General features: G+C 37.7%; 2 long non-coding RNA genes across 2 annotated transcripts; both read left to right on the plus strand.

Annotated features, from left to right (window-relative positions):
• Positions 1–1,576: 1,576 nt before the first annotated feature.
• Positions 1,577–4,429, plus strand: LOC149143909 (uncharacterized). Its single transcript, XR_016264520.1, has 3 exons — positions 1,577–3,868; positions 4,004–4,123; positions 4,346–4,429. It is a non-coding gene; the product is annotated as an uncharacterized LOC149143909 (long non-coding RNA).
• Positions 4,430–4,522: 93 nt separating this feature from the next.
• On the plus strand, positions 4,523–13,109 carry LOC149143910 (uncharacterized). The gene is made up of 3 exons (XR_016264092.1): positions 4,523–4,673; positions 12,451–12,570; positions 12,747–13,109. It is a non-coding gene; the product is annotated as an uncharacterized LOC149143910 (long non-coding RNA).
• Positions 13,110–26,231: the final 13,122 nt, after the last annotated feature.

Here is a 26,231-nt window from a genome sequence, read left to right on the forward strand (position 1 = left end):
GGGTTTCCCAAGTAGTACCACCCTAGAACCAAATGGTCAATAAAGGAGATTCGACGGGACTAAGATCCAAGGGTAACAACCAAAAGAGATCAAGGAGACAAGAGTACAAGCTAAGCCCACTCTTTCTGCCAAATCACCCCATCAATCCATACCTAGAAGTATCCATGTTAAGTAAATCGAATACTCGATTATCAAATGACAAGACATACCTTTAGATTCGGGAGGCCCACCTTCAAACTTATGATCAATACAGGTGGGTGAGGAACCACATGGCTAGCTCAGGTGGTAGAGAAATGGCACAACGAGCTAGTAAGAGACATCAAGGGGCTATTGGTTGCTTGTTGAGGCTCATCATGGAGAAAAATTTCTCCTGGGGATATCCCCCACAAAGTGGTGGGTAACAAACACCAACAACAGGGGCTTCGTCGACATCAATTTCAATGGCACAACTTCCACTGGTACCATCTTCTTCATTGCCACCACGTGGAGGCTCACCGCCACATACTCTTCGTGGTGGAACGAGGAGAGATTAGTAGATATATTCATAATTTACTACTTTTATCATAGATTAATCATTAGACTTGTAGGCTTGTTGTGAATTTGAACCTTTTTGTCTTGGTGGTGGCCAAGTGGCCTATTTTGTAAACATTATTATTTGAATTTTGGACATGACTAATGTTGACAGTTGCTCACTTGCTAGATGATATGCTTTATGTTTTATGTTTTATAATATAATCAAATGTTTTATGTTTAATAATATGCTTAAAAATTTGATGTATGTTTGTAATTGCTAGAATATAGATGGTTGATGCTCGAATAATTAATCATTGATGTACAATGGAATCATGGATGCCATATCTATCTTGATTTATGTAAAAATATGCATGTTTTCATTTCTTCTACGACTAATTTGGTATTTGGGATGTTTGTTTTGAATATAAATGCATATATATATATATATATATATATATATATATATACATATATATGTATATATACATATATATGTACATATATATGTATATACATATACATATATACATATACATATATACATATACATCTACATATATATATATATATATATATATATATATATATAGTGGACGCTTCGCTTCCTAGATTTATAGAAAATGACGCTTCCGTGCCCCTGCTTCCAAAAAACGTCCCCGTTTCGTGCAACGTTGGTCTAAACATCATTGGTCTCGCCAAGCATTGTGCTATGATCTTGTGGAGAGATAGAGCTGTTAGTCAAGGCCTTGCTATGTGACAATGCTGGTTGATATGATGCTAAACAGATGGGTTACCAATTTGAATCTTCTTATGAGAATTCTTCAGATTGAGAATGACCCAGTACCATTATGAATACCTCCCCAGTTAAGAGGGAATGTTGAAAAGTGTAACTAGGTTTGGTGTTGATAATGACGTGTGTAATTATGATTTTATGTAATTGATGTAAAAGAAGAAAAATAAAATTATTTTTGTAATGTTTGTCTCATGGGTTTCATGAACAAGGAATTTTATTTTTAGTTAAGGCTTCCATTGTGAACTTTTAAGATTTGTCATAAAGTCTATTGAGTCAATGTCATAGTTTGGAGACCCATATGGGCATGTTACACATTGTAAAAGGAAATTTATTTGTGTCATAAACCCTCCAAGACCTTGTCACAAAGTCACCTTGAAGTCGGCCCAAAGATGTTTCTAGAAAGGCATGTCAGCCTACGCACTTGTTCAAGTCAACTTATTTTGGATGCACTGACTTCTATAAATAGGCAGCTCGACCTTCATTTGGACACACACAATTTCAGTTAATCATAAGGAGAAGTGCAAAAAAGAAGAGGAAGGTAGACTTAATCTTCACACGCGTGCAAAAAAAACTAGGGTTTCTGTAGTGGTGTCATAACAGTCCAAGGAGTAATTAAAGGATCTCCAAATCAACTCTACTACTAGCCGAGTTCACTTAGAAAAGTCTCCAAATATAGCGAAGAAGGGAAACACCTCCAAACTTGTTCCTACTCCTCCCACGTGTGAGATTGTAGAAGTACAAACTGCAGATCCGTGGAAAAGAGGCCAAAAATTTCAGGGTGGGCAAGAAGTGCAGTGCAAGAAGAAGTTTTGACTAGTGTTGACTCGGTCAAGAAGAAGGTAGAAAAGGAAGGATCTTGTGACTTGGTCTTGGAGAGACAAAGAGGTCAAGGGTCTAGGTCTTGGCCTTGGTATTCAAAGAATTCGTTTGGGTTTTCCTCTCAAGTTGGAGAGGTTTTGGCCTTGGCTGATCACCTACATTTTGTGTCTTTTGTCTCTTTATTGTTTATGATTTGATAGCTGTTTGATGAAGAATAACACTATAATAATCTAACTAAAGCGAAGATCCTAATCTAATGAAGTAAAAAGCATTCACAAGTAGTTATCATCAAAGATAAATCTCCTAAATCTAAATGCCCTAGATTTCTCAACAGTTCCAACATGGATATTTTCTTGTTTCAATACAATGATTCTCCCTCCTTTGTTATTGAGGAATTATGATTTTTTGTTTATGCATAGTTCCATCTATGTTTATATAAAATTTACGCATCTTACATTATTTGTCATTTATCTTGTTATTGACATAATGTAATGCAGGTAATGTAACATAAAAGGTTACTAACTAAACTACTAAAATGTCCTTGTGAGGGAGAGATTGCAATAGTGTGCGAAGGTAGAGGTGAGTTTCTTTTGGTGCAAATGTCCATATATGATCTGCTATTACCTATTTACCTATATATGATCCTTCCTCCTTACCTATTTAGGGTTTATGATTTTTTGTTTATGTATAGTTCCATCTATGTTTTCTAAAATTCTAGGCTTCTTAATGTAATGCAGGCAATGCAATGCAAAATATTACTAGCTAAACTACTAAAATTTTCTTGTGAGGGAGAGATTTCAATAGTATGCAAAGGTAGAGGTGAGTTCTCTTTTGGTGCAAATGTCCATACATTATCTATGATTACTTATTTACCTATATATGATCCTTCTTCCTTACCTATTTAGGGTTTATGACTTTTAGTGTTTACATAAGATGCACTTTCTAGTACGTAAGATTGCTCATAATATTTTTGATCATTCTTTGATATTACTCTTAATTTTTTCAATTTTTATTTCAGATATCTTATAGCATTTTATGTGTATTTCATATTTTTGCATGTTATTTAATTCAGTGCAATACAATGCAGATAGTGGAATATGGAGGATCATCAATGAAACCATTGAAATATCTTTATGAGAGAGAGATTGTAGTAAAGTGCAGAGGTAGAGGTAAAGGTAGATGAAAGTTCTTTTTGGGTGCAAAATTCGTGTATGATTTGCTATGAAATTCTTTTATGAAATACAACAGTTCTCCTCCCTCCTTACGTATTCACGGTTGATGATTTTTAATGTTTGCATAAGATGTACTTTGTAGTGTATAAGACTACTCATAATATTGTTGGCTCTATTTAAGATTTCTCATAAAATATTTTTGATCTTTGTTTCATATTTCACACATGTTATGCGTATTTAATATTTCTCATATGTTTTTGGTGTACAGGGTTTCCACGGTTGGCCATTGACACATTTTGGGGTTGCAGATTAGAGCCTTAATCTATTGTTTCTCTCAATTTTTTTGTTTGTTTGTTAATTTTGGTGTAATTTGCCACTTTTATGGATTTTTTTTTTTGCATTTATGAGCATGGCCATGCTAACTTGTGGTTTGATATTTTGTCTTTCTTATGTGCCTCATCTATTTTTCTTACTTTCATTCTTTTTTTTTTGTCCGGGGTGGGTGAGGAAATTAAATAGGTCCTTACAACCCATTTGTGGGTTTTGAGTGTAGTGGGCAAAAGCGATGGAGGTATGTATTGAGTAATTGAATAATTTACTTGTTCGTTGCTAAATAATTATATAGTTCCATGCTTGTTTTAATTTAACTCATTTGTTGATTCATAATCATATCATATGTGTTTGTTTAAATTTAAATGAAATGCAGATTAAAGAAGGTGGAGGAGCATTGATGAAATCATTGAATTTTTGTGTCAGAGAGATGTGGGGCACTATAGCAAAGGTAGAGGCAATGGCTTTGAGGGTGAGTTATCTTCTAACATGAAGGGTGAGTTCCTTTGTTTCGTTTTCCATTAATATTTCTTATTTTGTTGCATTTGTGATCATCACATGCTAATTTGTTTTCCTTTCAAGTCCACTCTTTAAGAACATTGGTTCGCCTCTATGGTAAGATTTCTCATAATACTATTTAATATTTTTCATAATAAATTTGTTGTTTCTCTTAAGATTTTGTTTTTTATGTTTAATATTTTTCGGTTTGGTTGGGTAGTTTGTGAAATAAAAGCAGGTCCTAGTGTTGATGTAGATTCCATAGGTGCATTAGCTGAAAGTGGAGCCTAAGAATTATGCGGTATATATGATTCCATGTGTGCTTATTTAAATTAGATGCATCTTATATTTTTTGTGATTTATTCATTTGTTGAGTGCATTTGCATTGCAAATAAGGGACGTGTAGAAGCATTAATGAAGCTATTGTTTACTAAGTGCACTACAATGGAGATAAAGGGTGTGGAGACACATTGACGAACCTATTGAAATATTTTTGTGTGGGAGAGACATGGGACAATTTAGAAAAGTGCAAAGGCATGAGACAAAGGGTAAGTTCTCTTTTGGTTTTGTTATGAGTTTCTTTTTGTTTCAAATATGATGGTACTCCCTTTTTACTTATTTAGGGTATACAATTTTTGGTCTTCATAATATGATTTTTTACATAAACTTACTGATAAATTTGTGATTTCTCACACTACATTCAATATTTGTTTAATATTTCTAATGCAAATTTTTGTTTCCATTTTAAGATTTTTTGGTCATTATTTTTTTGTTTTTGTTTTTTGTTTTGGGTTTAGTGAGTAGGGAAGTTAAGGTAGGTCCTACTCCAACAAAATATTTCACTTCTCGAGATAAAGTCCAAAAGCTCAAGTGTGGGATCCCATGTACTCAAGAGGAAGCCAATTGTCACTTCACCAACCTTCTTCTCACTTTTGGCCGACTCTCAACTGAGGTTCTCCCTAGCAGATCTCATGGATTTAATGTCATGGTTCAACCAAGTCAATAGTTCCATAAGGATTCTACTTCAAATATGACCAATCAAAGGATTGAATCATTAGGTTTTAAGGTGGATAGGATTGCTAGAGGTATTTTGGGTGATTTCTAGGTTTGAGTTCAAGGGAAAAGGTCCCCAAAGAGACCAAAGCAAGGAATCACAGAGTAAAACCCCAAAAAAATAGTTTAAATGATTTATGAGGACAAAGGGTGATGGAGGATAGAAGATTAGTGCCTTAACATGCCAATATATTTTGGGGGCATATGGGATCAAGGAGCAACACAATTGATGAGAAATGGAGTAGATTTAGCTTCAAAGAACAAAATAGTTTAAATGATTTATGAGGACAAGGGGTGATGGATGATAGAAGACTAATGCCTTAACTTGCCAATATATTTTGGGGGCATATGGGATCAAGGAGCAACACAATTGGAGAGAAATGTAGTAGATTTAGCTTCAAATACTAGAGCAAACTAACTTTTGTGCCCTATAGTTTTCACCTAGTGTCCTTCAATCTTCAAAGATGGGATAAGGGAGAGAGAGCTCCGCTTAAGTCATCTCAAAAGAGCTTGATGAGAGGTCCAAAGATGCTTGGAGCAAATTTACCTTCAAGGACTAGAGTAGACTAACTTGTGTACCCTAGAGGTCTGGGACTAGGGACCCCACAATTTGTAAGGATAAATAAGAGAGGGAGTTTCACATAGGTCACCTCAAAAGAATTAGACGAAAATATTGTTGAAGGAAGATAATGAGATAAAAATACCGACAAAACTATGGTGAATTTTTTAATAACACTTATCCATCAACTTGAACAAGATAAAGAAAAATATCCTACTTGACTTATTATGCATCTATCAAAATTCACTAATAACCATTCATGAAAAAAGTCTATCCACATCAACAAGGCCTTCCTCATCAAGATCTACCAATATCTATCAAGAGAGAACTATCCACATCAGTGCAAATTTCTCATGAAGTCATTCAACTCATCCATCCATAGCCAAAATTATGAAACAAGAGGAAATTTTAGAAATTTTAGACTTGCTAAGGGATTTCTTATAGAGGAGGTGCTCAACTTCCCTTGCATTAAAATATTAAATTTCTAGGCTAAAAGCCCCTACTCTAGCCTATGGAGGGGCAAAATGCCCTCTTCTTTAATTAACTAATATAAAGTATATAATTTGAGGGGGATTCATACCACATGTACAAAGCAAAGGGGCACAAGCCCTCAAAAAGTGACCCATCTCTAATTGTCATAATATTGTTGTCAATGCTATCACCAATGAGATAGCTCTCCTCAACATTGCCCCTTTTTACTAAATCACGTCACTGTTAGCTTTTTTCCACATGCACAATCCATTGTGCCACATATCTGTCCTGTCCGTAGCCTTAAGCTGTCTCTATTGTTGCCTTAGGAAACACGAGATCATCAACCTCAGATCACTGCTCAAATGGCATATTTTATGCTATGTTGTAGTACATGAAGGTTATAAAATCTGTCTATACTGTTATTTTGAACTTGCTACGTTCCCTTGAACTTGTCACTGAATCTTACCATTGCTCACTTATCTTAGGCTTGCACTGGGTTTCAACCTACAAGAGGCGAAGATAGCAATTGGACAAGCTGTGATTTATACACATCAATATTTTCATAGGTGACTTGGTCTATAGGTAGAATGCCAAGGTATAACACAACAAATAAAATCACAACAATAGGAAGCACCGACTTCTAAGATTCCCCAACATCAAGTGGAAGGAGGCACCAACCCCCTAGTTTCATCAACTCCAACTGAAAGGATGCACCAACATCCTGCAAGCACCAACTTGCTGCACCAACAACAACTTGCCCTAGCACCACCCTGCCACCCTGAAGTGTTCTGAAGCAGGCACCAAATAGAAGGAGACTTAAATCTCTGCCTTGCGCCACCTTACCACCCTGAAGATAAGATATCTGAATATGATAGAGTACGATGCTTAGCCACTGCACTATACAACCACGACTCTAATAGTTGTCCAACCACTGTTATCAATAGTACTGGTATTATTGTTGTCAATACTACTGCTACACTGCACTGCCTCTACTGTCATAGTACTATTGTCAATGTTATCACGAATGAAATAGCTCTCCTCAATGCTGCCCCTTTTTACAAAATCATGTCATTGCTGGCTTTTTCTCACATGCACAATCCAATGAGCCACAAATTTGTCCTGTACCAAGCCTTAAGCTATCTCCATTGCTGCCTTGGGAAACATGAGATCATCAACCTCATATCATTGCTCAGATGGCATATTTTATGCAATGTTGTTGCAGTACATGAAGGTTGTAAACTCTGTCCAAACTGTCAGTATTTTGAACCTACTACTTTCCCTTGAACTTGTCACTGAATCATATCATTGCTCACTTAGATTAGGCTTGCACTGGGTTTCAACCTACAAGAGGTGAAGATAGCAATTGCACAAGCCATGATTTATACACATCAATCTTTTCACAGGTGTCTTGGTCTATAGGGAGAAGGCCAAGGTATAACACAACAAATAAGGTCACCCCCACAAAGTTACTTGGCCAGAGTCTGTAGGGCTCACAAGGTCACATTAGGATAGGTCTATGTAGTGAAAACTTAAGTATAAGGTATGTGCTGTCACAACAAAGGATAGGTCTGTACCATATATTGACACTTAGAATATACCACAATGAAGCATGTATGATCACACAACAAATACAAAATGACAATACCACAATGAGTATACAAGTCTGCCTTAGTGAATAACAAAATATCTCTTTGGTCTAAGATAAACACAAGAGTAGTGCAGTGAATGTCAAAGATAAATATGCCTTTACTTTAGGACAACCACATAGATAGTGTAGGAACAATACCAAGCACATAACCAATGTACAATAAGAAGAAAATACAGAGTATCCTCAGCCCAGGGTCATGCAATGATAATGTGCAGGGTACCTTCAAACTTAAGAGAAAAAATTCAACATTTTGGACATATCTTGTGCTGCTACATGTTTGCAAATGAGTACCTTGGATTAGACGTAGATCAAGGTACCTTCAAATTTTAGAGATAAAAAAATCACATTTTGGACATATCTCGTGCTGCTACAAATTTGAAAACGAGTACCTTGGATCATACCTAGATTAAACTTAGAATATTAACCAAGACAACCCTAAACTTAGCTTAGAAACAACTCTAGACCTCAACCCTTAGAACAAATCTCAGCCTTTTGACAACACTGAAACTTGGCCTAATAGACCTGAGTTGACTTAGAATTCGACCCTTTAATAGCTCAACAAATTAGACTTCAATCCGACTCATAACAAACTTCAAACTCGACCTTGACAATCCTTAGAGATTGGCTTAGAAAAGGCCTTAATTAGCAAAAAGTTGATCTCTGATATGTGCTGGAGCCATTTACCTATGACTGGATTTATTGAGGTCTTGGTAGTTCACACAAACTCTCCATTTTCCTCTCTTCTTTGGTATGATAACCAATAGAGAAACCCACTCACTATTGGATATAAGTTAAATATAGCCAACACTCAACAATTTTTAAATCTCTTCTTTAACTATGTCCTTGAGTGTTGGGTTCATTTTTCTTTGGGTTTGGTGGATAGGAAGATAACTCTCTTGCATGTAGATATGGTGCTTACAGATAGTAGGGTCAACACCTTGCATGTCTTAATAATCCCAAGTGAAAACATAATTGTGCGTCCACAACAAGTGAATTAGCTCTGGCTTTTGGCTGGGTTGTAGTTTTTTATTTATGTTAAGAGTTCTACTAGGGTTGATTTCTACAACAACAATAGATGGTTTGAGGATCTTTGCAATAAAATAGTCATCTAGGTACTTAAGGAAGATGGAAGTGTTATTGAGCTTGCTATCTCAGAATAAGGTACTATAGTTATCGCTGGATCTTCTGTCTTCAGTGCTTTGTCATTAATATGTTCACTATGTTATCTGATTTGGAGATCAGAAGGATACATACTTTGCATTAAGTTTGTAAGCATTGTGTCTCTAGTGGGTTCCTTCAAATTTAAGGCCCTGTCTATGGTGAGAATTGGATGAAAATAATCTTAGGGAAAACTCTCTATATTGTCTTGGTGAATTCACAATGGTTCCTCATAATAAAGGAAACAATGGGCAAGGGGATACATGGTAATATTTTGAACTAAGTTGCCATGGTAGATTGTAATTTCTCATGATTTGTAACCAATATGAGCCAATAGCCAACCAAGGTCTTTCCAATATGATAGGTTAACCACTAAGCCCACTTTTAGTATGTAGCACTGCCCAATATGTTAGGGTATTCTCATGAATTGCTTCTACATCACGATTCAATATGTTGGGTATTCTCAAGAATCCCTTCCCACTTAATAGTGGATTTGCCTACCATTTGAAGAACAGTGGGGATTTGCGTCTCAAGAATCAATAGACATAACTACATCTTCTACGTCACTATCCAATATGTTGGGTATTCTCAAGAACCAGTAAGCATAACTACATCTTCTAGGATCCCTTTCACTTAATAGCGGATCTGCCAACCATTTGAAGAACATGGGATTTTGCCTTAACATCCTTTGAAGGTTTAACTTCTCCATGATGTCTTTAGTTAAGACATTGATGGCTCCTCCCAAATAAATATAAATGTACTTTGGGATGAGTGTCTTCCTTATGAAAACCTCTACAACATGTCTACCTAGATCAAAGTACCAATATTTCCCAACATAAGGTCAGGAAGCTGGCCTACTAGTTGAGATGATTTTAGTATCTTGCTTCTTTCCTCTTGGGAAGTCAATTACGGCATGGCACATTGTTGATATCTTGCAACAAAAAGATATTGACACATGTTTTTTTCATTCCCCTAAGATATCAATCTCAGATTGAGGCTTAAGTTTGGGCTAATCTAGTCTTTCTGGAAAGGTGGGTTTTCATATTGTTCTTCAAGTGGAGAAATATTTGGACTTGCATCAAACTGAGTAGGAAGAGAAGGTCTTGGATGCTCTTCATTCTTTTGTTTGAAGGTGATTTCTGGATTTGGGTTTTCTATCATTTTCTTGATTGAAATTGCCCCTCACAATCTAAGGTCGTGAGAGAGTAAGTTGAAAGGTCTATTGTTATGTTGTAGACTGGTTGGGCTTGTTTTCTGTTGGGATTAGGTGTAGGCTAGGTAGGCAACTTTGGTTGCCTCAAAGGATGTTGTTTTCTAGGCTACTAAGAGGTGGAAAAAATGCTTGTTTTTTGCTTAATTGGCCAACATTGTTGAGGCCTCCATGGTTGTTGGTTTGGCCGTTTATTGAGTGTGGAATTGAGGGAATGGTAGCAGTTATCAAGAAGGTGTGGGAAAAGGTCAAGGTTGTTGGATCGATAAAGGAAATTGTCAATGCCATTGGCTGGTAGGAAAATTTGGATTATCAACTCTAGGAATTAATACTATGAATGTGGCATTGGTGGCCACAGGTACTTTTCTAATTAACCTAACCTCCACCTCCCTAAGAAGATAATTTCCCATTAGGTTAAAGAAACTCAGAAACAACTCAAGCGTCCACCCATAAAGCCCTAGGCTTTTTTCCCTATTCATTGAAGAAAGAACGATATAAAGTTCAAAGCTAGAAATTTCTTCAAACATATCTTTATTGTCCTCTGCTGACACTAATCTAGGAAATTGTGTCACCACTTGGATGACGTTTGCTATATTAGCCCTAGTTGGCTCTTGAATATTGTTTTCCAAAGTCTCTAACTAGCTCAACCAAGTCATGGAACCCCTTTATGTCAAGGCCATTTGCATTTTTCATGCTCCAAATAGAATTGATTCTTTTTCTATCAAAGTGATAGAAATACTTGGTGTTCTTTTACCCCAAATCAAGCTAGGTGGCTTTTATCTTCATCCTTCAATCCATATCCTTTTGCCTTAACAGTTTAACCTTCCTTTCCTACTTTCAAGTTCTTTCAATCTCAACAATTCATCATCCTTGAAAATGCACTATTATTATCAGAGAATATCAGTGAATTGTTTTAGGATTGAGTCAATGAGTATTATAGTTACTGACGATTGTAACAAAGTAAACAATATGTTGAATGCTCTTTTCATTATGGTGGGGCGTGTTTTAGGTTGAGGGAGAACTGGTCTCTAGTAGTAGGTGAGCCTTACTTCTTTCTAATTGATGGATGACTTCACGTGCAAGAATCCAATGTACCCCTGAATTTCAATGCATATAAAAGTGTCTCAAGTTTGAACAATATCGTGGACATCTAAATATCTAATTTAAACATATGAACACCCTTTTCTACCTAGAAACATTTCTTGTATTCCATACATCTAGATGTTAGTTTTTCCAAATTATATTCTCACTTATCCAATTTTTCAAGTAGGACAAACTGTTTAAAATTTGCCATAACACATTTACCTTTGAATCTAAGAATTCTGTGGGTGGTTAAAATAAGTGTTCTGATAACATCAAGGGACAAATATATCTGCAATAGCAATCAAAGCAACATTTTTTATACGAGCTGGATAACGTTGTAGAACATCAATTGTTATGCCCAAGAATCCAATGTACCCCTGAATTTCAGTGCATAAAATAAGTGTCTCAAGTTTCAACAATATTGTGGATATCTAAATATCTGATTTAAGATTTCAACCAAGATCCCTTTCTACCTAGCAATATTTATTGTATTGCATGCATCTAGACATCAATTTTTCCAAAATATATTGTCACTTATCCAAATTTTCAAGTAGGACAACTGTTTAGTTCTTTTTTCTTGTTCTTTGGGTTTTCTGCAACCTTGTAAACTATGTTTTGCTGCATCATTTTTTAATTGGGACATGGCAAAACTATATTTTTGATGGGAAAGCAATTTTCTTTCTTGTGAATACATTAATATTAGGCATGCTATCAAATTTTTTGACCTTAAGGCAAGACACGTTTTGGAAGGTTAGACTTCTTTTCAAGGTTTAATTATTTTTAAATAGTCAGGTTTGTCATCCCAATTTGAGGCAAATAGTAAAAAATTGACACATGTTTAAGTTTCTAAACTCTTATTTATTTTCAATTCACAAGTTATTTTCACCACATTGATATCAACATTTTTAGGAGGGGATGAAGCGGATGGAGATCTGAGTAGATTGAACTTATAAAATATTAGAAAACATGCAAGAAGATATTAGCTAATATCTATATAATTTATTTTTGGTTTGTAGGCTCACATTTTTCTATCTTGTTTTGTTTTGTTCAATTTAGTATATTTTTGGGGATGCATATTGTGATTAGTGCAAATGTTGTAAATACAACCTTTTGATGATTAGTTATATGTACTTCCTTGTGTAGACTATTGCGACTGCATGTAAGGTAGAAGAAACTTTTGTGCTTCCTCGAGATGTTATAATGTTGGCTTAGGACGTTCTGCAAAAGAGGAACCCTACTGCTGCTGAACATATTGGAAAAAAGGTATGGTTTGGAATGGTGCAGAACTTGATGTTGCAACATGTTTTATGTCCTTTTTTGCTAATGAACTTTAAGGAGCTAACATTTTGGATGTATTTTATGGATTCAATGTTTGTGTAGCATTCTTCGTTTGTATTTATGCAACTTGCTTTGGTTTTCAAGAGTGCTATGACTAACAGGGATAGGTAGGGATAGGTGGTACTCATGTCAGAGCAGGTTCTTCTTTCCACACTGGCCTTTGCTTTTATTGTGCAACATCCATACAAATATATTGTTTCTGCAAATCAAGATTTTTGATGTTGCAGAAATTTTTTTAGCACAAGTAGCATGGAATTTTGTGAATAATGGGTGAGTGTTCCAGTCTCTTATCCTTATTCTTCAGTATTTTATGCCTTTTGGATTGCATTCATCTTTGGATTTTCAACAAGATTAGAAAATGGCTTTATGTTTATAGGGATTACAACTCTTTGCATCCAGTGCAAGCCTTAACATATTGATGTTGGAGCTATCTTTCTTGCTAAGTTTTTTAAGGTTAAACTGCCATTAGATGGAGAGAGGCCTTGGTGGGAGGATTTTCATGTGACTCCTCACTAGCGTGAGGGTTAGCTTATCTGCTTTGATATAATATGGTGTTTTTGCAGAGTGTTCAAGTTTATAATAATGCTCAAACTTTGCATAATGTCATCATATCTAAATGTTTTTTGATTGCTCATACACATCAATTGTTGTTAGGCGAGATATATTTGGAAGTAGGGGACTGACTATTATAAGTGACTTGTCAATTTGTGACATGTAGGAATCTACCCACTACAATTGTTAATTTTTGTGTAGAGGTTAGCAATCAAATGTTGGATTTATATGAACAAACCAAGTCAACATCCACTTCAAATGACATCAACTCTCCTTAAGGTGTGGATAATAAGTTAAATTCTTCATATAAGAATATTATATAGGTTTAGTTGAGTGAAAAGACCATATCAAAAGGAATTATTGCAGTAAACATCCATCATTTATTTGTTAGAACTATTTTCTTCACAGCAGCCTGAGTTTGATGATATTGCAGGTAAACACCAAATATAAATCCATGTAATGACAATGCTGCAAGTGATACTGTGCTTGGGCATGTAAATCAAGGTTCAACAATTCCAAAGTCTGTTACAAACTGATAAAAAAAAGCACATCTGAAACAATAAAGAATTCAACTACTGAGAGTAAGCTAACATCAATGGTAAGTTGAGGGATATACAAGAGCATTTTGTCAATGCAAATTCTGGGGTTATTTGTGTTCATTTAAATTAGGCATCTTAATTTATTTGTTGTTTATTTAAATATCAAGTGCAATGCAATGTAGGAAAAGTAACATGGAGGATAATGGATAAAACTATTGAAATATCTATGTGAGAAACACTATATTATAGTGCAGTGAAGAGGTAGTGGTAGAGGTGGGTTCTCTTTTGGTTCAAAGTCCATGCTATCTGCTGTGGAATCATCATATTGGTCTTTGTTTTATATTTCTCATAAGATATTTGGTGTGTATTTAATATTTTTTATAAGAATATTTTATGGTCTCTATTTAATACTCTTCTATTTTTTGATGTGCAGGATGTCGTTGATTGGCCATGGACACTTTTTGGGATTGCAGAGAAGACTCTGTGTCTACTATTTCTCTTTTTGTTTGTTTTGTTTTTGTTATTGCTATTTGTATCTTTTGCTATTGCTTGTTGTTCCTTTGTTCTTTTACAGCTATGGCTGTTATTTTTGTTACATTTTGAGCATGGCCATGCTAAATTGTAGTTTGATATTTTGTTTTTCATGTTTGCTTTCCTTTGTTTTGTTTTGTTTTTTTCCCCACCTTTGTTCATGGTTTTTGTTTTGAGTTCTAAGAGTGTGGAAATTAAGGCAAGCCTTGACAACACATATTGTGAGTTTAGGGCTGATGAAGATTTAACAGATGTAATGGGCAAAGTTGAAGGAGGTATGTATGAAGGAATTCACTAGTTTGTTGCTAAATAATTTAATGCTTCCACTTTGTTTTAATTGAACTCTTTTGCTACTTATATCATGTGTGTTCATGTAAATATATTATAGAAAATGTGTAAAGGAATGTAATTGAAATCTTCAAGCAGAAGCAAAACTTGCTTCTAATTGAGTAGAGTTTGTAGATATGGATGAAACAAAACAAAAATTTCAATCGAAGTTGTAACCATACTAGTTTTCATCTATAATTGGGAGGGGTACTAAGCATTATGACCATACTAGTTTTCGTCTATAATTGGGAGGGGTACTAAGCACTTTGTGCCACTAGAGGGTGTGGGTTTCTTATGTGTATTTGTAGATATGGATGAAACAAAACAAAAGTTTCAATCGAAGTTATGACCATACTAGTTTTCATCTATAATTGCGAGGGGTACTAAGCACTTTGTGCCACTGGAGGGTGTGGGTTTCTTATGTGTGTATTTCAATCTCACATTTTTAGTAAAACATGACACGTAGAGTTTGTAGATATGAATGAAACAAAACAAAAGTTTCAATCGAATTTATAACCATACTAGTTTTCATCTATAATTGGGAAGGGTACTAAGCATTATGACCATACTAGTTTTCGTCTATAATTGGGAGGGGTACTAAGCACTTTGTGCCACTGGAGGGTGTGGGTTTCTTATGTGTGTATTTCAATCTCAACATTTTTGGTAAAACATGACACATTTGTCTTTACAACTTGATAATACATATGGCTCCTTCATGTTTTTTTGAAGGAGCCACAATCCTCATGGACTTCTTCCATCTTTCTATCATAGAGGAATGCATGTTTGACATGAGCTTACCATAGCTGAGCAATATAATGAACATAAAAAATTTGGCCTTGCACAAAGCTAAGAAAGAGTGCAACCAACTTTAGTATGTGTAGGGTCTATTGAGGGGGTTTGATTTTCTGCCATTTCTTTAATCAAATTTAGTTGGCCCTTAATTTGCACACTAACCTATCTCCTATCTTGAGATGAAGCGTCATACTCATCCTACATATGTATTTTTGCCATTTTTCAATCAACTTTCGTTGGGCCTTAGGTCCACGCAGTATAACCTGTTCTGAAACCACACAATAACCTAGGAACATAGACTAGCTAAAACCAAAGAGGGTCTCTAACTAGACAAATAGAAGATGAAAGCGAGCCTCAAAAGAAACAAACTCATTAGAAGATTGAAACCATGGCATTCTCTTATTCTCATATGTATTTATTTGGCACTTCCTATGATTCTTCCATCTTGCCACTTCACAAAATAATGTGACTTCTAGCTAATTCTTGCAGAGGGTCAAACAATTTTTAATCCATCTCTTGGGGTTAAGATCCATGATTGTCATATCACGAAGCTGCATGGTTCTTCACCTTACTATGTCACGCTGGTTTGAGGTGGAGGGTCCCACACATTTTTTCTCTCCTGTACTTATGATAGGTGTGACTACTTCTGGTAGCCACTTGTCCAAGCTTTACTACTTTATAATGTTCTTGTTACCCTAGGCATTAACATTAACATTGTATATCTAAGCAATACCCTTAGAATAACCTAGGAATACAACAACTAAAATGGAACATGGTCTTTTACTAGACAATAGGGAGAAATAAGTATGCAACAAAAGCAACAAATGCATAAAAATATTGAAGCCATTGATTTATCTCCATTCTTAGGACCTTATCCACATGTACTTGCTATGATTCTTCTATTTTGCCACTCCACATAGTAATGTGATTTCTAGCCATTAATATTGGTAGAGGGGGAAATAACCTATTTTTGATCCTTCTCTTTGCAGTTAAAATGATATGAGGGTGCATGTTCCTTCCCCTACATGATTGTGATGGTTTAACGTAGAGTGACCACATTTATTTGCCTTCTTGCACTCGTGATATATTTCAAGCAGACAAATCAATTATTCATAATGAACTTGGTTATAGGTAAATTTAATATTAAATAAGGCCAATTAAGTTCTCTTTATAAAATTTGGAAAATATCAGTTTATGACATTTAATTACAAACATATTTGTATGGAGAGATCTTTAGTCCCTCCCTCTCGTCGGGGACTATAGTTTTCACACAACAGTCAAAATTGTTTGAATGTATATTAGTTTGCTCAGTTCAATCATATTTATCCTAAGTTTTATCAAATTTTAATATTTATTTATTTTATTTATAAAAAATGAATTTATTTTTATATTTTTGAAATTTAAAATCCCTTTTCATGGGTTCATTCTTACATGATTTTGACTTAAATCTCCTGAGTATGGGCTTTATTTCTACTTGTCAGGAATAATCAATCATTTAAAAAAATGATTTTTGTATTGATTGCTATGTAGACTCATTAAATAATTATAAAAATTGATTTTTGTATTGATCGCTATGTAGGCTTATTAATAATTATGAGATTGCAAAGCTCCTTGCAATCAATGGTTTGCAATTATCTGTATTCCATGTTGTAGGTGAGACATTGCAGTCTTGTTTAGATTGCAGAGTTTGCTACAATTGATGCTCTACATATCATTTTGGTGGATGGGGTGGGCGTGTAGTTTCTCTAACAATTTGTTCTCATAACTAGACCTTCAACTGAGCTGCCAGTAAGTTCCAACATCATCCCAAGCATCCAAGGCATATCCAAAGCCATTAGCGGAGGCAAAGGCACCAACGTCAACATTCCTCCCCGTTCCACCTTTCTTGGTGGAAGCATCCATTACAATGCGCTAATTTCTCAACATCTGGTTCAACCTAGGCATGTCTTGCCTTCCATTGAGACAAGCACATCTACAGTAGTAGCTTTGGTGAGTGCATATGCTTAGGGCAAGGGAACACCCTCTAGTTGCTACGAGAAGCATGATTGAAGATTCAACTGGAAAAAAAATGAGAGTGCAATTTTTAATTTGGTGATTGAAACAATCGAGCTAGGTTTTTCTCTTCACAACTACAATTATGTTTACTAGAGCCATTGCCTGAAAGAGAGGAAAAAGAGTTAGACTACTCAATAGAGATTCACAGATCGCAGACCCAAATAGACGTTAATGGTAGACAAAAAGAAGAGAAGGGGCAAGATTTGACGAGAGGAAGGAGATTTTGGAACAAGAGGAATCAAAGGGAAGACTAGAAGTTACTACTAAATGGATAGGGAGGCTATGGATACTACTTGCCACAACTAGTCATGCATGCAATGACGTGGAATGAGGGAACCACATTGAACTCTTGCATCAAATACACCACTAAACCAATATACATAATTTATGCACACAACATCACATTTATGCACAATGATGTGTAATGAAAGGATCAAATGCTTTTGAAAATCAATAAGCTCATGTCATCTTGATAAACAACTCCGCTACTGATGAATATGCTCAACAAGTGGCAGAGACATAGGCAAAGCATCACAAACGGAGAGGTACAACCTTTGCTACTTCGATGGAAATCAAAAATCTCATTCATGTGGAAAGGTAGCTAACTCAATGGATAGTAAATCATAATTGGTTTCCCTGCTTAATAGAGGGAGGTTCCACTATTGAGAGGATTTTACTGAAAATGTTAAGCATTTATAAAGGGGAGACACTTTAGGAGAGAACCCTTACGGGGTGCAATGGTGGAGCAAAGACATACGTAGAGACAAAGATGGAGCAAGGAAAAGGGAGAGGTATGCTAACCTGTTGACGACATAGTATTCAAAACCGGCCTAGCTAACCAATTATCGGTCTAACTGGCTGGTTAGCAGGCCCACCGGTTGGAACCGGTTACCGGTCTAACCGGCTGATTAGCAGGCCCACCGGTTGGAACCAGTCAAAAAACTGGGTTAGACACCCTCTGTGGCCAAAAAAGAGACCTAACCGGTCCTAATCGGTCGGTTTAGGATGGAATTGGCTGGTTTGTATCAAACCAGTCGGTTCCGTCCTAAACTGGCCAGTTACCGGTCAACCCCACCGTGAGCCCAATTAGCGCTTTTTTCAATGTCTTTTTGGGGTTTTGGAGGGAAATTAAGGGTCCTTTCCCTCCAAAAACACCCTCTCAAAGCCTTTAAGAGGCCCTTCTCCCTCTCATTTGTCTCACACATCTCATTTGGAGTGTTTGTGAATTTGCTTGGGAGCTTGGAAAGTGTTGAGTTTTTGCTGGAGTAGTGGAACAACAAAGTTTAAGCTAAGTAGTAGTCATCATGCCTCCAAAAGCAAGAGATACTGCATGGGCTCATTGTGATATGATTGATGGCAAAATGATCTGCAAATAATGCCAAAAATCCATTGAAGGAGGGGGTATTAACAGGTTCAAGCAACACTTGGCTGGGATAGGAGGCCATGTAAAGTCATGTGGAGCACCAAATGAAATAATAGGGCATATTAGGGCAGAATACCTTCAGAAGTTTGAGACTCAAGTCGCTGAACCAATAGAGAAGTTTGTGAATGCAAAGTTTGGGAGTCGAGACTCAACCAACTGAGTTTGATCATGATGACTCATGAGAAGTTTCAAGTGATAATGTTGATCACTATTATCATATATGTAGACTTGAGTCTTGTAGTAGGCCACTGGCCCCATAGTTTGTAGGCTTTGTTTTTTCACTCTAGAGGCCATTTAGAGCCTCATTGCTTATGTATTTTGTCGATGATATGTATTGCACTCGATGCCATTTTGATATATTCACCTTTACATGGTATATAAATGAGCAATCTTTGCATATTTTGTCTCTATTGGCTTGGAATCGTGGTTTTAAATCTTAAAAATAGTTTTTTTCATTAAAAATTAATTATTTAATGTATTTTTCTAAAACCGGTTCATTTAGACCAAATCAATCTCGCTTAGACCGTTTCCGGTCAGTGAACTGGTTCATTAGGTGGACCGGTCCAGTCACCGGTTCCGGTTTTTAAAACACTGGTTGACGGTGCCGGACCCGCCAACATTCAGGGGATCACCCCAGTATGAAGTCCCAACTAGACCTCACACCATTTGGTGTGGGAGTCCCATCTGGTATGATGGCCCAGTTTCCATTATCTTAAAGATTTGCCTCAACTCTTGCTTGTCAGCACATGAGAGTGGTCTGCTTTGTCTTTCGATAAGTGAGGTTCACGTGCCTGGTGATTGTAAGTGTCTCTTGTGTTAATGGTTATTTCATCGTAGAGGGGGAGGGTGGGAGTGAGTCCCAAGTTGTTGGTAGTAGTCCCAACTCTACTAGGAACACACAACACACAGGACGTGCACAGCTTCCGGCGGAGCATTCCACACGGATGCGATAGTCACAACACATGCGAGTACAATGATTGTTATAGCAAGTTTTATGTGAAAGGTTTGTCTGATGTCCGGGAGAGTAGTCTACACAGGCGAGACAATGTTAACAACATATACAACACATTTTCATTAACATATATGTATTATGACAAGTGAATTAGTTCAAGTGTTAAACACAGGTTACAACAACATGCATTACAAGTGTTAAATATTAGTCTTACAATAATTGCAATACATGTGTAAAAACGTGATGGCTTATGAGCAGGCTTCTGAATTAATCAAAAGTTCCAAGACACATCGTTACACCATATATCACTAACCTCGCGTGCGGGACGTTGGAGCCACTACTTACTCCTCAAAGAAAAGATTACAAACTCTCAAGGCTATGTGAGAGGAGCTGAGGTGAAAGTCCCTTGCATGTACAAATGAGGGGGTATTTATAGCCAAGGGTGAAACTAACCCTTGTGGCTGTTCGACTACCCTCATGACTGTTTGACTTCCATGACTTTTCGACTTTACATGACTCTTCGTACAAGTGGGTCCCTTGGACTTCCACGTTTCATTACATTGATTGACAGTATGGCCCATAGTAGAGATGTGGACGACATGACTCATGACATGACTCGACATGACAATGCTGGTACATTCGTGCTGTTGTTGGTGTGCATGTCGAGCTGCAGTGCTGCTGGGTGATGGATGTCCTTATGGTGTGTCACAACTTCACCTCCACATGGCAAAGTGTGCGGAGTCTTCGATGGCCATTGGTTCGCTTGATGTTGCATTCACACATTGCTCCTTGCTTGTCTGTTGGTAAGCTTGACAGGTTCGTTCGTTCCTGAAAGGTGCATGTTCGTGCATCCGTGAACACATCTTGCATGTTTTCTTGTCCGTGCATCCGCGAACAGATCTTTACATGATCATCCATTTGCGGGCACATCTCTTTGCATGCATTGTCTGTTCATCTGTTGGTGAACCTGTCCTTTTTCATGTGCTCCCCTTGTTCATCCCATCTGTCGTCGTGCCATGTTTGTTTGTGTACCTGTATCTGCAGTCACTCATGACGAGACGACATCAAATCCAAAAACTTGCTAGTCTACCATGATACATGATCGTTTTGGGTGCGGCCGAACTGGCAACACACTAATGCATAGTGTCTGTGCTGATCTTCAAGTGTGTGCTGGTGGTCAAGCGCATCAACTCTCAAATTGCACATTCAGCCCCAATTGGACTTGCTTCTTGTCTTCGCCTTGACAAGTGTGCCAAATGGGTGGGATCGCATGCGTGCGCACAAGTACATGCATGTTGTTGAATTCCCTTGCATGCGATCAATAACATTGCTTAGCTTGTCTGCTCTGTGCCAGTTGCTGGGATGGATCTATAACTTGTGTGGGCGCAATTTCATTCGTCTGTGCATGTTGCGCCCCCTTCTGTACATGTTCCTGCTGCAACTCATATCTCGTCTGTGAAACTCTTGTTCTTCCTTGAGTTGTCGCTTCAACACATGTAACTCCTTCTCAGTTTCTCTCTTTGCCATCGCACAATCTTTGTCTTGTCGCATTGTCACCTCATAGCCTCAATCTCCAAAGCTTCTTTCGTCATGAGTGGATCTACTTTGAACTTGCAGCTTTGCTTCGCCTCTATGCTGTCAACATCCTTCCTCTTGCACTCGCTGCATGCGAGTGTGCTGCCTTTTGCTGTTGCTGATGGTGTTGTTCGCTGTGATGCTACTGCCATCTTACCTTGATGCTCTTATCTACAAACAACTTGATGTCTTCATAGGTAGGCAAGTTCATAAACACTTGCTTGACTGCAACCCCCGTTGTGCTTTCAGCGGTGTCCTTTGACTCTGTTCCCTTGAAGGCCATTGTACTTGTGCTATTGAGAGAGAGACGGACACTTGTGATGCCTGGAGACATAGCAACACTCATGGCAAGCAATCTGTTAGTCGAAAACCAAAACAAACTTGAGGACTAACTTGCAACATACCTGTGTGATTGATCGTGAAGGTTGCGCAATTTCTGCCGGGAGGTGAGGAGATTGACTCCTAAAATTATTCAAGGCATAGTCTGGGCTGTCAGGAGGCTGACTGATTGTTGGAACTTCGCAATGCACAATACAGCCTTGGCTTGCTGAGGACTGAAACTGTGCAATGTGCAATTTCAGTCAGCAGTGACATGCAACCAGCAAATTGCATTGCGCAGTTTCTGGGGCCAGCAGGACACTGCCTCCAAGAATTGCGCAATGCAAGCCTGGAGGTTAGTGTTGGGCTAGACTTGCGAAATTTCTGGAGGGAAGGTAGAGCCTTCGCCTCCAAAAATGCGTAGTGCTAGTCGAGAAAGGCACGGTTCAGGCTAACACTGCCTAGATCGACAAATGGGCAACTAAAAACATGAGAAGTTTGAATGCATGATGAGATGAGTGCAAACAAGAGTGAATGATCATACATGCAAACATCAAGTGCAGGATTCAAAAAACGGGAAAGCATGCATGAAAGCGAGTCGCCGCAATGGCGACTGTCCGTGCAAAAATAGTGTCATGCATGCAACAGCAGTGAGATGCGAATGAAAATTGAAATGGTGCTTCTACAAGATAACATACATCAAAACGACAGCAAGCGCTCACTGAAATCAAGCAGAAAACACTCACACGAAGCGAAACACAAAGCAACAAAAACGCAGTGCGAGAAATGAAAAGTGGGCTTACCCCGAAACAACTGAGCTGAATGTGCCAATGACTCCTAGATGCAATGTGGGATGTCAGAGCTGCAAGGTCGATGTGAGGAATGAGCTCTGCAATGTTCGGTTGATGATTTTTGATAAAATCGAGGTTGTGACGCGCATGCCACAAATCTAGGAAAAGCGACACTTGGTGAGAGGTTTATGAAATGATCCTCGCATGTAACCTCCAGCTGCTAAAAATAGATCCCTGAATTAAGGGATCCATTTGCATGCTGGCTTGGGAGAAGCAGTCCATGCATGCAAATCAGTTTTGCTCGGTCCCAGAGGGAACTGGTCAACCTGAAGGCACATGCATCGATCTGTGACCCTGGGATGAAAATCTGCGTAGTTTTTGGGTTGAGCAGAGATGGTTGTCCCAGAGATATTGCGCAATTTCTGAGAGGAACAGGTGACTGTCTCCCAGGATTTCATAATTTATGGGTTGAGCAACTGTCCTGGGTTAGATCTCGCAATTTTCTCAAGGAAGCCTGTCTGATTGTATTGCACAATTTTTTAGCCTAGCAGGCTACTTGGTTGGATTTGCGCATTTTCTGTTAGCTGTTGAGCTAGCTGTCCCAGAGGGATTGCGCAATTTCTGGGAGCAGCAGGTGACTGCTGCCCAGAATTGCGCAACTTATCAGCCCTGCTGCCTAGAATTGCGCAATTTCTGGGCTAGGTAGCTGTCATGGGATGAATTGCGCAATTTTTGAGAGGAAGACTGCCAGGAAGAATTGCGGAATTCTGGAGCCCAACTGGGTGTCCAATTGGGTTTGCGCAATTTCTGGAGGGAAGGCTGGTTCCCCTCCAGAATTGTGCAATTCCTAGAGTGAGCTGCTCAACCAGCAACTGATACCAAGTCCGGAAATCAACCTGTGAAGGTGGAACAAATTTGCATGCACAGGCTGACAAGACTCTATGAAATAGTTGAAGCTGATGTGCTTGACAAGACATGCTATTGAGGATGGTCGGTAGGGAGGCTCCAACATGAAGCTAAGGCAAAATTTTGGAGGGTGGTTATAGCCGCTACAACATAACCACAGGGGAAGAAATACAAGAATGGGAGCACTTACCATGTTTTCATTTAGAGAAATAAAAGCTTCGATTTTGAAATCCATACTAGGGGTTTCATATCCTTTAAGAGTGGATGGGGTTGAAAGTCCTTAGTAAGGGCCATAATCTAGGTCAACATCCCAGCTTGATCTGCTTCCCTTCCTTCAATTCCACATGGTTCGAGGTATTGCTACATGGATTTTGTCTATTTATATTTAGTTTTCATTTCAATAATGAATATTTTTTGGCATGCATGTTGTGAGTTGTTGAAGAACCACTATAGTGTGGTTCTTTTGACGCAATTATTTTGATGCCATATATTCCATAGTGAGCATGATCAACCTTGATAAAGGTCGCCCAAAAGAGAGTGCCCTCATGCAAAAGATTAGGTAATAGGGCCCCTTTAATAACGAACACCCTTGCTAAGCCCTAGATTAGTATAAGTGTGGTTCAAATACCCCCTTATCGAGAGCTTTTTCAAATAGGTCTGCCTAGTTGGTTGGTTCGATTTAGAGCATCGTTGGGTATGGAGGGCATGGGGCCTTGCCAAGACTTCTTGTTTTTAGTGAAGTGCTGCCTTGCGTCACTAATTGAGTCATTTCTCGGGCCTATTATATTGTTGTAATGATTTACATACCACATGTGCTTTCCTCTTTCCGTCTTTAATGAAGTACCACCTTACCTGGATGACTAAGTCATTTCCCTTGCCTTATTGTAATGCTATAATGATTTACATTTCGGGTATGCTTTCCTTTTTGGGTATTGGGCACCAACTCCAACTTTCTCAGGGCCGAGCCATAATAGCTATGCAATATGAGCTTTGGAGGTTGCAAAGGGAGGTCCCAGACAATTCTTTTAATGAGGATGGTGAAGGCAGTCAATTCTATTACAAATTCCCTTCGTAGGGTTTCTAATCCACCAATAGGGGAAGCAAAGGTAGTTATAGCACAAACAATGCCATAACGAGTAGCAACTTACCCAAAGGTTGCAAAGGGAGGCCCAAAACAATGCTTTTAATAAGGATGGTGAAGGCAGTCAATTCTATTACAACTTCCCTTCATAGGGTTTCTAATCCACTAGTAGGGGAAGCAGAGGTAGTTATAGCACAAACAATGCCATAACGAGTAGCTGCATACCCAGGAGTAGTTCCAGTTGCTTACCCATAAGAAACAACACTAGCAATAATGGTGGTATAAGCATCATTAGTGGTAGAACTGCCAACACTTAAGGCAGTCGCAGGAGAACCAAATTATACTGAGGTGAGATGCATACCAAGATAAATACATAGAGCTATCAACTCCAAGTACAATAATAATAGAGGAGGTAGGTGTATTTAAGGAACTAAGTCTATTTAAGGTAGAAGTATTAACGCACTTACAAGATTGCTCTCTGATGAAGGTGTTTCTAGTATGTCGTCTACAAGGGATGGGTTGTTACAGTTTTCTCAGTTGCCAGTAGGGATCCAAAATTTTCTCCTTTAGAGTTCTTCCATCTTGACCAACTAGTTGGCACTTCCATGGACACAAAACTCCACGACACATTGCGAAACTAGCAAATAAAGAAAAATGCAATGGTTAAGCATTCTATTGTTGGTGGTGCTACACAACTATTGGCTCTATGCATAGGACTTTCTGCTTAACCAACTAAAACCTTGGTATCATGGATAAATATAACTTGTGTTAGATTGATTGAAGTAATTTAGTTGGAGCTTGTGTAGGCTAAAAGCCAATGATTTTCACCTTTCTTGACTATCTCTTGATCACAAATTCTAGCACCCTCATTTCACCAACAATTCCACCATCCCTTCCATCAACAACTCACCATTTGAAAATGTCTTTATAATCCATTATCGACTCTCTGTGGTTGTATGCATGGAAATATGTATCCATTGATGCATACAGTACAAGATTTAATGCAATGGAAAGATGGGCACATCAAGTTTTAATGTTGGATCAATGTTCCTTAGGTGCCCATTTTTATTTTTCAAAACCTCTCGTGCCTACTCATTTACCCTTGGATTCCTTGTTTTGTTGATGAAACATGATTTCGAGTCCACTCATTGCCTCTAATTCCCTATTTTGTTAGTGAAGCAAGATTTCCACATAGCAATCCCTTACTCTTCATATATATATATATATATATATATATATTATTTATTATTTATTATTATTATTATTATTGTTTTTGTTTTTTCTTCAGCAAGATTAAGATGAAGCGATGAGGAGAATCATCTTGTTATTGATGATGCTTTAACTTCTTGAAAGCGTTCCTTAGATGCCCATTTTTATTTTTCCAAACCTCTCGTGCCCACTCATTTACCCTTGGATCCCTTGTTTTGTTGATGAAACATGATTTTGAGTCCACTCTATTAGGACTCCAGGAAACTCTCCTAGGTTGTAGCTCAGAGATGCCTGGTAACATATAATTTTCAATATGGTTCTAGGAACTTATTGGGATGGGTGATGGTTTGGTTCAAGCCAGATAACCACTTCTACTCTGTTTTCACTCCAGACATGCATGAACACCCTCAGACTATAAGGCTTTAGACCACCAATGCTCAACAATTTGGGATTTAGTTGAAAAGACAAAGAATACTAACCACACCAGCAGATGCATACAGAATGTATGATGGTCAGCTGCAACTAGTAAAGACAC

Source organism: Pinus tabuliformis, chromosome X (genome assembly GCF_031772625.1).
Source record: "Pinus tabuliformis cultivar Carrire ecotype Pingquan chromosome X, CPIR1, whole genome shotgun sequence".
Classification (NCBI taxonomy): domain Eukaryota; kingdom Viridiplantae; phylum Streptophyta; class Pinopsida; order Pinales; family Pinaceae; genus Pinus; species Pinus tabuliformis.